Source organism: Neomonachus schauinslandi, chromosome 5 (assembly GCF_002201575.2).
Source record: "Neomonachus schauinslandi chromosome 5, ASM220157v2, whole genome shotgun sequence".
NCBI lineage: Eukaryota > Metazoa > Chordata > Mammalia > Carnivora > Phocidae > Neomonachus > Neomonachus schauinslandi.
The window spans coordinates 37,346,336-37,359,328 of NC_058407.1; the positions used below are offsets into that span (position 1 = coordinate 37,346,336).

General features: G+C 36.8%; 1 protein-coding gene across 7 annotated transcripts in view; it reads left to right on the forward strand.

Moving 5' to 3' along the window:
• Positions 1 to 12,993, forward strand: part of PPFIA2 (PTPRF interacting protein alpha 2) — a 466,996-nt gene that overhangs the window by 325,740 nt on the left and 128,263 nt on the right. The gene's annotated exons all lie outside the window — the stretch shown is intronic.

Sequence of the window (12,993 nt, forward strand, 5' to 3'; positions counted from 1 at the left end):
GAGGCCAAGTCAACCAGACTAATTTCCTGAGACTGTCATCAATTCTGGTAGCTGAGAGGCAAATAGCTCTTAATTTAAGGTTTCACTGTTTTAGCCTTTATCCATGTATTTTATAGAAATCTCAAGCTGAGTATTAAAAATAAACTACAGTCTGACAGCTAGTTTTCATGAGCTGTATTGCAAATTTGAATAAAATTATTTCTCATCCCTTCAGATAAGTAAAGTGACATTAATTCAGTAAACAAACCACTGAGCTCTTTAGAATAAGCTGTTTGCACTCAAAACTCAGTTTAGGAAACTAATATGTAATTTTCTATTACTGTTTCATTTTAATTATGTCATCAGTAATACAGTGCTATACCTTTTCTCAGAGAATTATAGAATCAGACTTGTTTGGGTATAATAATGGACTTTGTGGTCATGAAGTCTTTTTCTTAGAAGTCTACAAAATATTGTGTGTTTTTTTAACAATGCTGTATTTATGCTAATCCAGATAAGAATTAAAGAAATATGTATTTGAAAGGCAGAAAGAACTTGAGATCTTGTCGAATCCCCAACAAACCATTTGATATTTGAAGTGTTCGTCTAGTACTTTCAGGAGAGAAGAGAGTACTCACGCACATATTTTTTTTTTCAAATGTTGTTTCTTTTAACATATAACCCCTAAATGTCCAGGCATTCTAGAATGTAAGACAATTCATGTCAGATTAACTTTCAGAAACTGGTTCTAGTATCAGGATGAGGACCTACGTATAATAGATGTTTGTCTCTATTGGACTCCACAGAGTCTAAGGATTCTGAGTAGCTGGTGATGTAAAGTACTTGTCTCTAACTTTCTTTGCCTTTTAGTTCTTGGAGAAGGCATTTCAGACAGTATAGAAGAGAAATTCCGTGCCATTGCTAACTTACTCTTCCTTATGGATGTAACTAAAGATTTTTAAACATTGTAATTATTGGTATTCTTTTTTTTTCCAATTTCCCAGAATTGTAAGAAGAGTGATTTCCAAATGCTTTGAAATAATGATACACTAGTATTGTTTAAAATAGCATGCCCCTATCCTCTGAGTGTAAACCTAAAATATATATCATGCATATGTATTTTTTTCTAATTTAAAATAAGTGACCTGTTTCAATTCGTATTACTCCTGAGATGTCAGTCAGGAAAGTATTTTGAAAGTTTGAGGGGTTTTTGTTTTTTCTTTATTGAGGTATAATTGATATACAATGTTACATTAGTTTCAGGTGTACAACACAGTGATTTGATGATATTTCTATACCTTACAAAATGATCGCCATGATAAGTATAGTGACCATCTGTCTCCATACAAAATTTATACAATATTACTGACTATATTCCCTATGTTTTATATCACATCTCCGCATCTTATTGATTTTATAACTGGAAGATTGTACCTCTTAATCTTCTTCATCTATTTCATCCATTTCCCAATCCCCTTACCTCTGGCTACCATCAGTTTTATTTTCATGTATTTATTTATTCATTCATGTCACACTTCTTTGCCTGCCATTTCTTTTTTTCCAGTTTTATTGAGATATAATTGACATATAACATTGTTAAGTTTAAGGTATATCACATGATGATTTAGCATATGTCTATATTGTGAAGAAATTACCACAGTAAGGTTAATTAACACATTGATTACTTCACCTAATTACCTTTTGTGTGTATGTGTGCACATGTGCTAAGAATATTTTAGATTCATACTCGGCAACTTTCAAGTATATAATACAATACTGCTGATAAGAGTCACCATGCTGTATATCAGATCCCCACAATATTCTAAGTGCTGACATTTATGGATAGAATATGAAATGATATCCTAATCATTATATTTATCATCCTTATATAAATACTCCTATCTTACACACATACATATTATAAAGCATCTTTACTTTTCAAAATTATTCTGTGTTGCATAATTATTTAAAGTATTTCAATACCATTGAATAACAAGTGTTATAGGATTGTAATTTAAATCCTACCACTTAATTTTTTATTGAGAATTGTTTAAAAGGATATCCCAACAAAAAGAAATATTATATTTGGGAGTGTCTATGCAATGAAGATTATCAGTGAAGTATGACTGTAGTATTAATGCATAAATTGCAAAGTGGTGGTTGGAGAGAAATACACAAAACTATTGTTAGATACTATGGAACTGCCAGAAAGTGACTTGTAAATCCTAGTCACAAGGATTACCCTTTGCTTAGGGTAGTAAAGCTACTTAAATTACATAGTCAGGGTGGGTTATTAGCCAACAGATGTTTTATGTTGGTGGCTTGAGAATTCTGTTGACAAAATAGTTGATAAAAATAGTCTCAAAAAAGCACACTCTGAAACGGGCCTTATTACTCATAGAAAAGCTGTGTAATTATTATCAACATTTTAAAAACAAAAAATTAAAAGAAAAAGTAAGCTTAACTGAAACTAGTTTAAATGTTTCTGTGGGACATAGATTTAATCAGTTGTTCTAGAAGAACATAAATACTCATCAGATAATAAAAATTTTCAGGACACTAAATTTCACCTCATTAAAAGTTCAGAACTGGGCTCAATACCTTTCTTCCTATTAATTTCAAGAGGTGAATTAATTTATGAAATTTTTGCAATAAACACACTGCTCTTGTAAAGGAAATAATAATGCTCCTGACTCATATATTCTGTACTTCCAATTATTTTTTGCAGCTGCAAATATTTGCTAAGTGATGTGGACAAGTGGGATGTTAGACACAGGTGGAGATTCAGAAGACATTGTCTCTGTAATAAATTTGCTGAGAAACTAGAGTGAAAAATCAGCATGCCTCAATTAATATTGTAAAACATGATAAATAAGTAGTGTCAAAAATGATATTGGAGTTTAAAGGAGAGATCAATTAATTGTGATGGGAGGTGTCAGAGAGGCAGCATGGAATAGTGATTTGTTTGATGTCAGGACACCTGGATTCAAATTCTGTCTCTGCCAGTTACTAGCTGGGTGACCTTACACTTTAACATTGATCTGAGTATCAGTTACCAGTAAATAGTCATACCCAACTTACAGCTTTGTTGTAAAGAGTAGAGACACTGACTATAAATAACAAAACTTGATTACAAGCAATAAATAGTGATGGTTATATTTATTAGTACTATGTATTCATGGTTATGCATTTTTCAATAAATATTTAGTGGCAACCTTATTGAAGGTGCTAGGATATAGGTCCTGGTCTAGGTGTTTGGGAGGTAGTAATGAACAAGGCAGATGAAGGCACAGGCAATAAGTGCATATAAGAGGGAGTGAATGTGATCAAGGGGCAGGTGTGAAGTATGTTAAATAGACATGGCAAGGAAGGGCTTTTTTAGGAGGTGAAACCTGAAAGAGGACACGGATTCAACCACATGGAAGAACTTAAGAATTTTTGAGGCAAAGGAAACACTAAGTGCAAATGCACCAAGGGTGGGAAACAGCTTCTCTGGCACCTTCTTGGGAAGGAAGGATGACAGGGTCACTGAAGCCTAGTGGTCAGGGGAGAGGGCAGCAGGAGACAGGATGGAGTAGTGAACAGGATCAGATCATGTAAGTTCTCGTAGGCTGTGGTAAGGAGTCTAATTTTATTCTCAAAACAATGGGAAGATATAGAAGTGTGTTAACTTGGGAGCATCTTGATTAGATATCTTTTAAAAAAAATCATTTGCACTGCAATTTTATATCCGTCATTTTTTCACACATCAGACTTCTGAAGTTGATAGAGATGTTTCTTTTCTTAATTTTACTGATAATGAAATTGAGACTTAGAACAATTAAATGACTTATTTGTCCAGAGCAGGACCACAACCCTGGTCTTCTCACCTCCAGACAATATTATGCCCTCATATCCCTTCTCACATGCCTGGATGATTTCTATAGGTGTTACTGTTGATTTTTTAAAAAATTCATTCTAAGCCAATCTTAGTTTTTCTGATCTTTTCTTCTTTTATTATTATATATAGTCATTTGTTTTTTAGAATTGATTATTTCATTCTCTTCAAGAGTGTGCTTTTAATTTTTTTTTCCCACAACTTCTCCCAGTTATTACTGTTTTGTTTTGTTTTTTTTTTTTACTCTGAACAGATCCTCTAAGGCCATGGCATTCCAAATTTTTGATCACGGCAAGTATGACTCTTAAACCTAGGCAAGAGAGGGCTGTGATTTGGTGGGCCTTGCTGTGGCCCTCTTGCCCTTCTACTGGATGAGAAGTTCAGGAGACCAGGGGAAACTGCATACCTGTGAGCCACACCACCACCCCTTCTTGACCCTCTGCCGGGTACCTAGAAGCCCAGACACTCTGATCAGACAGACCTTCACCTGCCTCCAGGGCCTTTATTGACTTCTTCCCAGGAGCAATGTCTGTAGTCTATCTGCACTCTAATGCACCCATTCCTAGACTGAAGGAGTGTGGCCAAGGGATGTCTGTTTGCTGGGGTTCCACAAAGTTTGAAGGTGCTGGCTGAGGTATCTATTCAGGCAAAACCAGTTCAGTATTCTGGAAGGAGCTGAGACTAGGAAGAGAAGGGGAGCAGACTACAGTCCAGGGGCCATAGCTGGCTAAGTCCTGCCGTAGAACTTCAAGGAGAATGAGAATTATTATTTAGAATCTGGTCTAAAAGTCAATGTGAAGTATCTTTTCAAGGGATGTAATAGGTTATATTTTTACTTGACAGTTTGCTGGCTTGATTTATAATCATTAAATATTTAGATTTATGGTATATGGACCTCTCTTCATTGTTTTGGCCTGGACAACCCCCCCCCCCCCAGATACTGGGTACCTACCTGTCTGCTACCCACTGTAAGAAATACAATTTAATTTCAACCTTTTACTCAGCAATATTTGTATTACATCTGTTTGCATGTATGTGTAAAGCTGAAACAGAAGTCTCACAAAGCAATAGTTACGTTTTACCATGTGCAGTACATTTTGATATTTCTTATTCATCAGTGACTGAAACATTACTTTAGTTCTTCACAGAACTAAGGGTGAAGGAGTTGGCTGATTTGTCAGTGACCATACAAAGTGTGAGGCACCTTTTGACATGTGAGGCCCTTTCTAGGCTGGTGGCTCTCTGCTCCCCCCTCAAGCTTCCTTCGCTTGTCATCCTCACTTTGAACCTAGGTGCTCTGAATGAACAAAGCTACTTGTTCACTTTTCAAAACTGTTGTTCTTGTTATTCTCTTCTCTTAGAATCTGACATTAGTTCATGACTGTTCTTAAATTAAAATGTAACATAACAACTTAAGCAACAGTAATATGTAAATGTAAAAGCTGAATAAATACAAAATCAGAAATGGATTTTTATTCACATTTTTTCAGTTCCTTAGTTCAGATAGGCAGAAAAATTATGGCCAAAAAATTCACAAAACAAAATGAAGAATCAGTGGCAAGAATAATCCTCAGTTCAGAAAATCTAGGAACTAAGTGTGTAATGTTTGCTTTGTAGAACTTTGGTCATGAAGGACATTGAGCTGAAATGTTATAAAAAATGAAATATGGCATGTGCTTTTACCAAAATTAAGGGTTTTATGGATTTCTAGCAATACAATGCTGTATTCTAAATGAAACACCAATGACAAATATGGGCACTTAGGAAAAGTTAATATATGAGCAAAATGATCCTCAATGATGACAAAAGGATTTTATTTCATCACACTATTATGGTCTAATTTGAAATGTCATAATATGAAGATTCTGCATAATCTCACACAAAGCTGATAGCTCTACTTAAGTGTTTGGCTTATGAATATATCATATATCTATTTAAAAATACTAATAAACATTATTTGGCACAAATGCCATTCTTTTAGAGTCCTCTGCTAAGTTCTAGTTGAAAGTAGTTACCCATGGGGATGTCTTCAGTGTATTCACTGCATTTTGGCCATTTTTATATGCCTTCCTCACTACATGTCAACTACTGCCAGCAACTGTTCTTCCAGAAATTTAGTCTTTGTCAATGGTGGCTTATTTTATGCATTATTGATTAAGGCCCGATTTCTTCTCTGTATCAAAGATAATTATCATTTGGATTTGTTTACATCTGAATAGCCCTAACAGAATATTTTCTTCTGTGCATTGATCCCATATATTGTAATCTAATTCCTCATAGGAACTGTGTATACTTCTCTTTTATTCTTCATTTGAATTTTCAAGCAATGAAACCAAGCAAAGGGATGGGATTTATGAATTCGCCATCTTAGGGGTGGCATGCCTCTCAGGAAAGAGAAGGTCTAAGTATAGCCCTTGACACATATGGCTGGAGTGGCTTAGAGGTCTATGACTGTCTTTGAAAGGGCCCAGAAGAGGCAAGTTTAGGATGCCCCATGCTTCATTCATATGCACATGAAGTTATACCATATCAGTTTTATAGGAGCTGAGTTGAAGAAAAAGCTTGTGACCAAAAGTCAGGCATCTTCTATATGCAGTGGTGAAAATAAGAAATAAAAATCTTCTAATGTTGTGTGGGAACTCATTAACCTCAAAATAAATGTCTCTCTGAATGCAGTGCCTGGGTTTTTATGCTTTAACTATGGCCTTACTAGATGGGAAGAGAAAGGGGAATTGACTTGCCTGTCTTTGAGAGCAGATTCAGTATCATTTATATTATCAGCCCAGATATGAGGGCAGAAGAAAGAACACACCTTTGCTGAAGTAGGATATCTTCAGACTTTAAAAGACTGATTCACAGAATTTGACAGAAAATGTGTTCATTTATCTCCATCCTATTGGCATAATTTGAGTGTTTATTTTATACCAAGTATTTGCTCCCTTAAAGTGATGTAGAAAAGAACAAATACTTTTCCTTCCCTGTGTATTGTTTCGTCTGATCTGCTGAGTGAATCCAGGAAAATTTTTAAGGCTATTATTTAGATGCTCTGCAATTGACCTACTTTTATTTTTCACTTTTGTAGAGTTTATCCATCTTATCATTTCTCATGAAGCACTAGTTTGCCAGGAATTTAATGTGTGTTTTACAGAATCTACTCCCCCAGAAAGAGAATTCCTAGGACAAGAATATTAGGAAATGTTGTGCTATACATTTTTGAACTAACAGCTTAACTGTAGTATTCATTAGATTTTTTTTTCTTTTTTTTTTTTAAGCTTTTATTTATTTGACAGAGAGAAAGACAGCCAGAGAGGGAACACAAGCAGGGGGAGTGGGAGAGGGAGAAGCAGGCTTCCCGTGGAGCAGGGAGCCTGATGCGGGGCTCGATCCCAGGACCCTGGGATCATGACCTGAGCCGAAGGCAGACGCTTAACGACTGAGCCACGCAGGTGCCCCTAGATTTTTTTCTTAATATTGTCAAGCTCCAAGAGGAGCAGTATTCAGCTTTTCCTAAACTTGTATGACCAGAAATCCCCTTTATCTGCAGGGAAACTCCATATGCCAGGATGAGTATTCTGAAGAATATTCCTTAATGCTGGCTCTGGCCTTTTAAAGATAGGCAAATCCTTCTTCAAGCCTGTGTGGAGATCTTATTAACAAAGGCTACACACCAATATGAACAAGATAAATAACTGGTATGAAGCCCTTTACAGCTTTCCCAAAGTGCTTTTACACAGTTGTTTTATTTGATCCCTGTAATAACCCTGTGAGGTTTGTAGAGCAAAGGTTACTGACTCAAAGTCCCACAGCTTGTAAACAGGAGGAGCCGACATATAGTATAAGTATACAAATATTAAAAGTGAACATGGGTGAAGAAAGGCAGCATATCAACTACCTGATTTCATGGATTTCAAAATATAAGAGTATTTGCTTTAAGCAAAGTCTTAAATTGTCCATGTGTCTAAGAGGATGAAAGGGCTTATTAGACTGAGCATAAGTCTTTAAAAAATTCAAAACTAGGGGCGCCTGGGTGGCTCGGTCGTTAAGCGTCTGCCTTCGGCTCAGGTCATGATCCCAGGGTCCTGGGATCGAGCCCCGCATCCGACTCCCTGCTCAGCAGGAAGCCTGCTTCCCCTCCTCCCACTCCCCCTGCTTGTGTTCCCTCTCTCACTGTGTCTCTCTCTGTCGAATAAATAAATAAAATCTTTTAAAAAAAATTCAAAAGTAAACCTTAGACAAAGACAACTTTGTTGTCTCCTGTGTTGATGTCTCCAGCAATCATCTAGTCAGTTATACTCCCCCAGCCATTCTTATTGTGCTGTCCTTGTCATCATTTTTTTTTCTTTATCCCATTCCTATAACATACAAAATTCTTCCAACTAAAAGAAAAAAAATTCTCTCTTGACCTTACTTCTACCATCAGCTATTGCTCTATTTTTGGCTCCCTTTTGCCACAAAGCTCTTCAAAGAGGTTGTCTACTCACTTTCCCCAGTTGCTTTCTTTGCAGTTTTTATAAATCTATTCCAATAAGGTCTTTGTCCCACCACTCCACAGAAACCCTCCTGTTACCATCATCACTTGGTAATTTTATATTGGTAAATTTTATGTTGGTAAATACAATGGCCAATTCTCAACCTTTGTTGTAGTTAATGCCTTAGTAGATCACTCTTTCCTCCTTGATTCCCACCCCCTTTTTTAATTTACTTACATTATAGGAAACCACACTCTGTTTTTCTCTTACTTCACCAGTGGCTCTGTCTCAGTCTCCTTCCTTTCATGGACCATATTCTTCTTCCTGACTTCTTTTTTTTTTAAAGATTTTATGTATTTATTTATTTGACAGAGAGAGCACAAGCAGGGGGAGTGGCAGGCAAAGGGTGAGGGAGAAGCAGGCTCCACACCGAGCAGGAAGCCCAATGTGGGACTCGATCCCAGGACCCTGGGATCATGACCTGAACCAAAGGCAGATGCTTAACAGACTTAGCCACCCAGACACCCCTTCTTCCTGACTTCTTAATGTTGGAGTAACCCAGGTCGCAGTCTTCCATTTCTTCTCTCAATGATTGCCATCAGTCTCATAGTCTTAACTAGTATCCATAAGCTAATGATTTACAAACCTTTACTTCTGCTTCAGTCTGTACAACCAAACACATTTACCCAACAGCCTATTGAACATCTCCACTTGTACATCTAAAAGATATTGCACATTTAAAATGTCAAAAACTTACCTCTTGTATCTCCTAGACCCAAACAAATTGTCTGCATCTTCCCCATCTCAGATAATGGTTGCTCAAGGTGAAGAATATCAAGTTATCTTCAAGTCCTCCCTATGTCTCACACCCCATATCAAATTGTAAAGAAATTAGATTTGCCCTACCTTCAAAATATATCTAGGATCTGACCACTTCTTACCTCTCCATTTAATCACTACACTCTGAACGACTATCAACCATCTCTCTCCTGGGTTATTGTAATTATTTCCTGGCCACTCTCTCTGCTTCTCCAATGCACCCTCTACAGTCTATTTTCAACATAGCATGATTTTATTTCTTTACTTCTTATGTATTGCCCAAGACTTCAATGTTCAATACAATGTTCAAGACCTCAATACACTATAGAGTAGCATGGGTCAAAGTGGCATACTTGACTTTATATAAAGTCTGGTAGCACTCTCTTAGGACCATTCTTGCTCTGCCTGAATTATCCAAGAACCGCCAAAACTTAACCAGGTCAAAAGCACCAGTTTGTTTTGTTTTGGTTTGGTTTTTGTTTGTTTGTTTTTAACATTTTGTGAAAAAGAACTGGAAAATGTCATAAGGTAACAGTGAGCAACCATTTTTTTTTAATTGCCACTGCCTCTTTTGAGTTTTCAAAGTATCACTTTTAAAAACAGGTGGCCCCTCAAAATCAAATGCTATCCATATACCATTGCAATAGCCCAACGACATACAGGCTAAACGACATCATTCCATACCAAGTCATTGGCCTGGTTTGAAGTTCCACCAGCAGTAGTGACATCCCATGGCAGTGTGCTCCTTCAGGGAGGATTCCTCCTTCTTCAAGTGACACCACTTTGAGGCTTAGTTTCACACCTAGGTTCCCAAATTTATCAAGATGACTGAGCCAGGAAGGTCTTCCAGACTCAGCTACACATGGAGCTAGAACCATGCCTGATATTGGGCATTGGACTCGGGTCCCTGTGCATACTCCCACTTCCTACGTGGTAGGTTCTTCTCATGAGTTCTTAGAAACCTTTCTGATCCAGTCAATTGTCTTAGTTTGTAGGATAATTGAGAATAACACTGAACTTCAAAACTGAAAGGAAAGCAGTCTTGTTTGTCCTTTCTCTCCTGAGGTTTCCTGGTAATTATGCAAATTACCCTTCTGCTATCCTCTCATATCAAGAGACACTGGAAGAGACAGTTTGTCAAGGTTTCATTAAATTTTCTTCTTCTAGGGGTGCCTGGGTGGCTCAGTCATTAAGCGTCTGCCTTCGGCTCAGGTCATGATCCTGAGGTCCTGGGATCGAGCCCCACATCAGGCTCCCTGCTTGGCGGGAAACCTGCTTCTTCCTCTCCCTCTCCCCCTGCTTGTGTTCCCTCTTTGCTGTGTCTCTCTCTGTCAAATAAATAAATAAAATCTTTAAGAAAAAAATTTTTTTTCTTCTTCTAGGGCAGGGGTGCCTATTTGCCTTATATTTACATATCTAAAAGGAGGGGGCTGAGTGATTCTTCCTGGAAGAAAAAAGATCCTCTCCAATGTTACTTCTTTATTCTATAGCTAAACAAAGAAAGAATTCAAGATTTTCAGTTATAAGCAAAATGAAAAACAAAAAACAAAAAATGCGCACTATACACTTATCTCCTTATATCTTCTAACTATTTAGGTCATTTAAGAATTTTATAGATGAATCATATCATAATATGGGAAAAAGCTACTTCTTACATTCTGAGTGTTATTAATATCAGTCATGGGACTATTGAATAGAAATTCCTCATGTTTCATCTAGATTCAAGACACTACAAAATGAAGAATATTTCTATCAAGCCACATACACCAGATGGAGTGAATGAATTGTATTCTAGTTTAAAGATTATGAGAATATTAGAACTTCAGAGTAACAGATATTCCTCAGATTAAAATATTCTTGCTTTCAAATTTGGTGGAAATTAAAAATGGTCTAGAATGTCTGAGAAAATAATAAATATATTTTATACTTATTAATGAAACACGATTAATCACATTAAACTAAAGAACTGACAAGTGAAGGCTCATCAGCTAGGTATTTTAATCAAATAAAATTTTAGGTATTTACTGTGTCATAATGACTTTGCAAATCTCAATGTTGATTAATAAAGTCATTAATGGGGAAGTAACTATAAGAAATCATCTGCTCTAGAAATTACCAAGTAGGGCAATATTTGGCCAACTCTGTTATAGAGGTTTATTTCTTTCCATCTTTCAATTCTTTTTTTTTTTTAAGATTTTATTTATTTGACAGAGAAAGATGCAGTGAGAGAGGGAACACAAGCAGGGGAAGTGGGAGAGAGAGAAGCAGGCTTTCCCGCTCAGCAGGGAGCCCGATGTGGGGCTCGATCCCAGGACCCTGGGATCATGACCTGAGCTGAAGGCAGATACTTAATGACTGAGCCACCCAGGCGCCCCTCTTCCCATTTTTCAAAAATAAGAAATAGTTGCCTTTCCATTTAAAACATTAAATATATTTTAAATAATTAGTTGATACTAGGATAAAGAATACTAATTTCTTAGACCTATTATCATATCTTTTATTATAATCATTTCACCAGTCATTTGATTATTTTATTACTTTAAATTCTTTCCCTCTTTATGCCAGACAATTTTTCAGGTTTGATGACTAAATTGGATACAGTAATTAGTAAAGTACCAGGATAATACTGATCTGTGGTTCTTAACCTCAACTAAACATATAATTACTTAGGGAGATTTAAAAACAATTATATATCTGGAGCCCACTCTTGGATATGGTTTACAGTGGGAACCGTTTTTTATTGAAATATAATTAATATATAGTGTTATATTAGTTTCAGATGTATAATATAATGACTCAACAATTTTATACATTACTCAATGCTCCTCAGTCTTGATCTCCTTTATCTATTTCACCCCTCCCTGCTACCCGCCTACTCTCTGGCAACCACCAGTTTGTTCTCTGTATTTAAGAGTCTGCTTTTTGTGTCTTTTTTTTTCTTTCTTTGTTCATTTGTTCCTTAAATTCCACATATGAATGAAATCATATGGTATTTGTCTTTCTCTGCCTGACTTATTTCACTTAGCATCATACCCTGTAGGTTCATCCGTGTTGTTGCTAATGGGAAGATCTCATTCTTTTTTTATGCCTAAGTTGTATCCCATTGTGTGTGTGTGTGTGTTAGTGTATATATATATCGCATCTTCTTTATTCATCCCATTGTGTGTGTGTGTGTGTATCACATCTTTTTTTTTTCTTTAGAGCGTGGAGGGGGGGGAGGGTCAGGGGGTAGAGAGGGTCAGAGGGGATAGGGAGAGAGAGAATCCTAAGCTGGCTCCATGCCCAGCATGGAGCCTGGCACAGGGCTTGATCTCATGACCTTGAGATCATCACCCGAGCAGTAATCAAGAGTCAGGTGTTTAACTGACTGAGCCACTAGGTGCCCCTATACCACATCTTCTTTATTCATTCGTCTATTTTGCTATTGTAAATAATGCTACAATAAACAAAGGGTACATATATCTTTTTGGATTCGTGTTTTTATTTTTTATTTTTTTGAGTAAATACCCAGTAGTAGAATTAGTGGGTTATATGGTAAGTCTGTTTTTAATTTTTTGAGAAACTTCCTTACTGTTTTCCACAGTGGCTGCACCAATTCATGTTGCCACCAGTAGTGCATGAGGGTTCCTTCTTTTCTTTTTTTTTTAAAGATTTTATTTATTTATTTGAGGGCGCCTGGGTGGCTCAGTTGGTTAAGCGACTGCCTTCGGCTCAGGTCATGATCCTGGAGTCCCGGGATCGAGTCCCGCATCAGGCTCCCTGCTCAGCAGGGGGTCTGCTTCTCCCTCTGCCCTCTTCCCTCTTGTGCTCTCTGTTTCTCATTCTCTCTGTCTCAAATAAATAAATAAA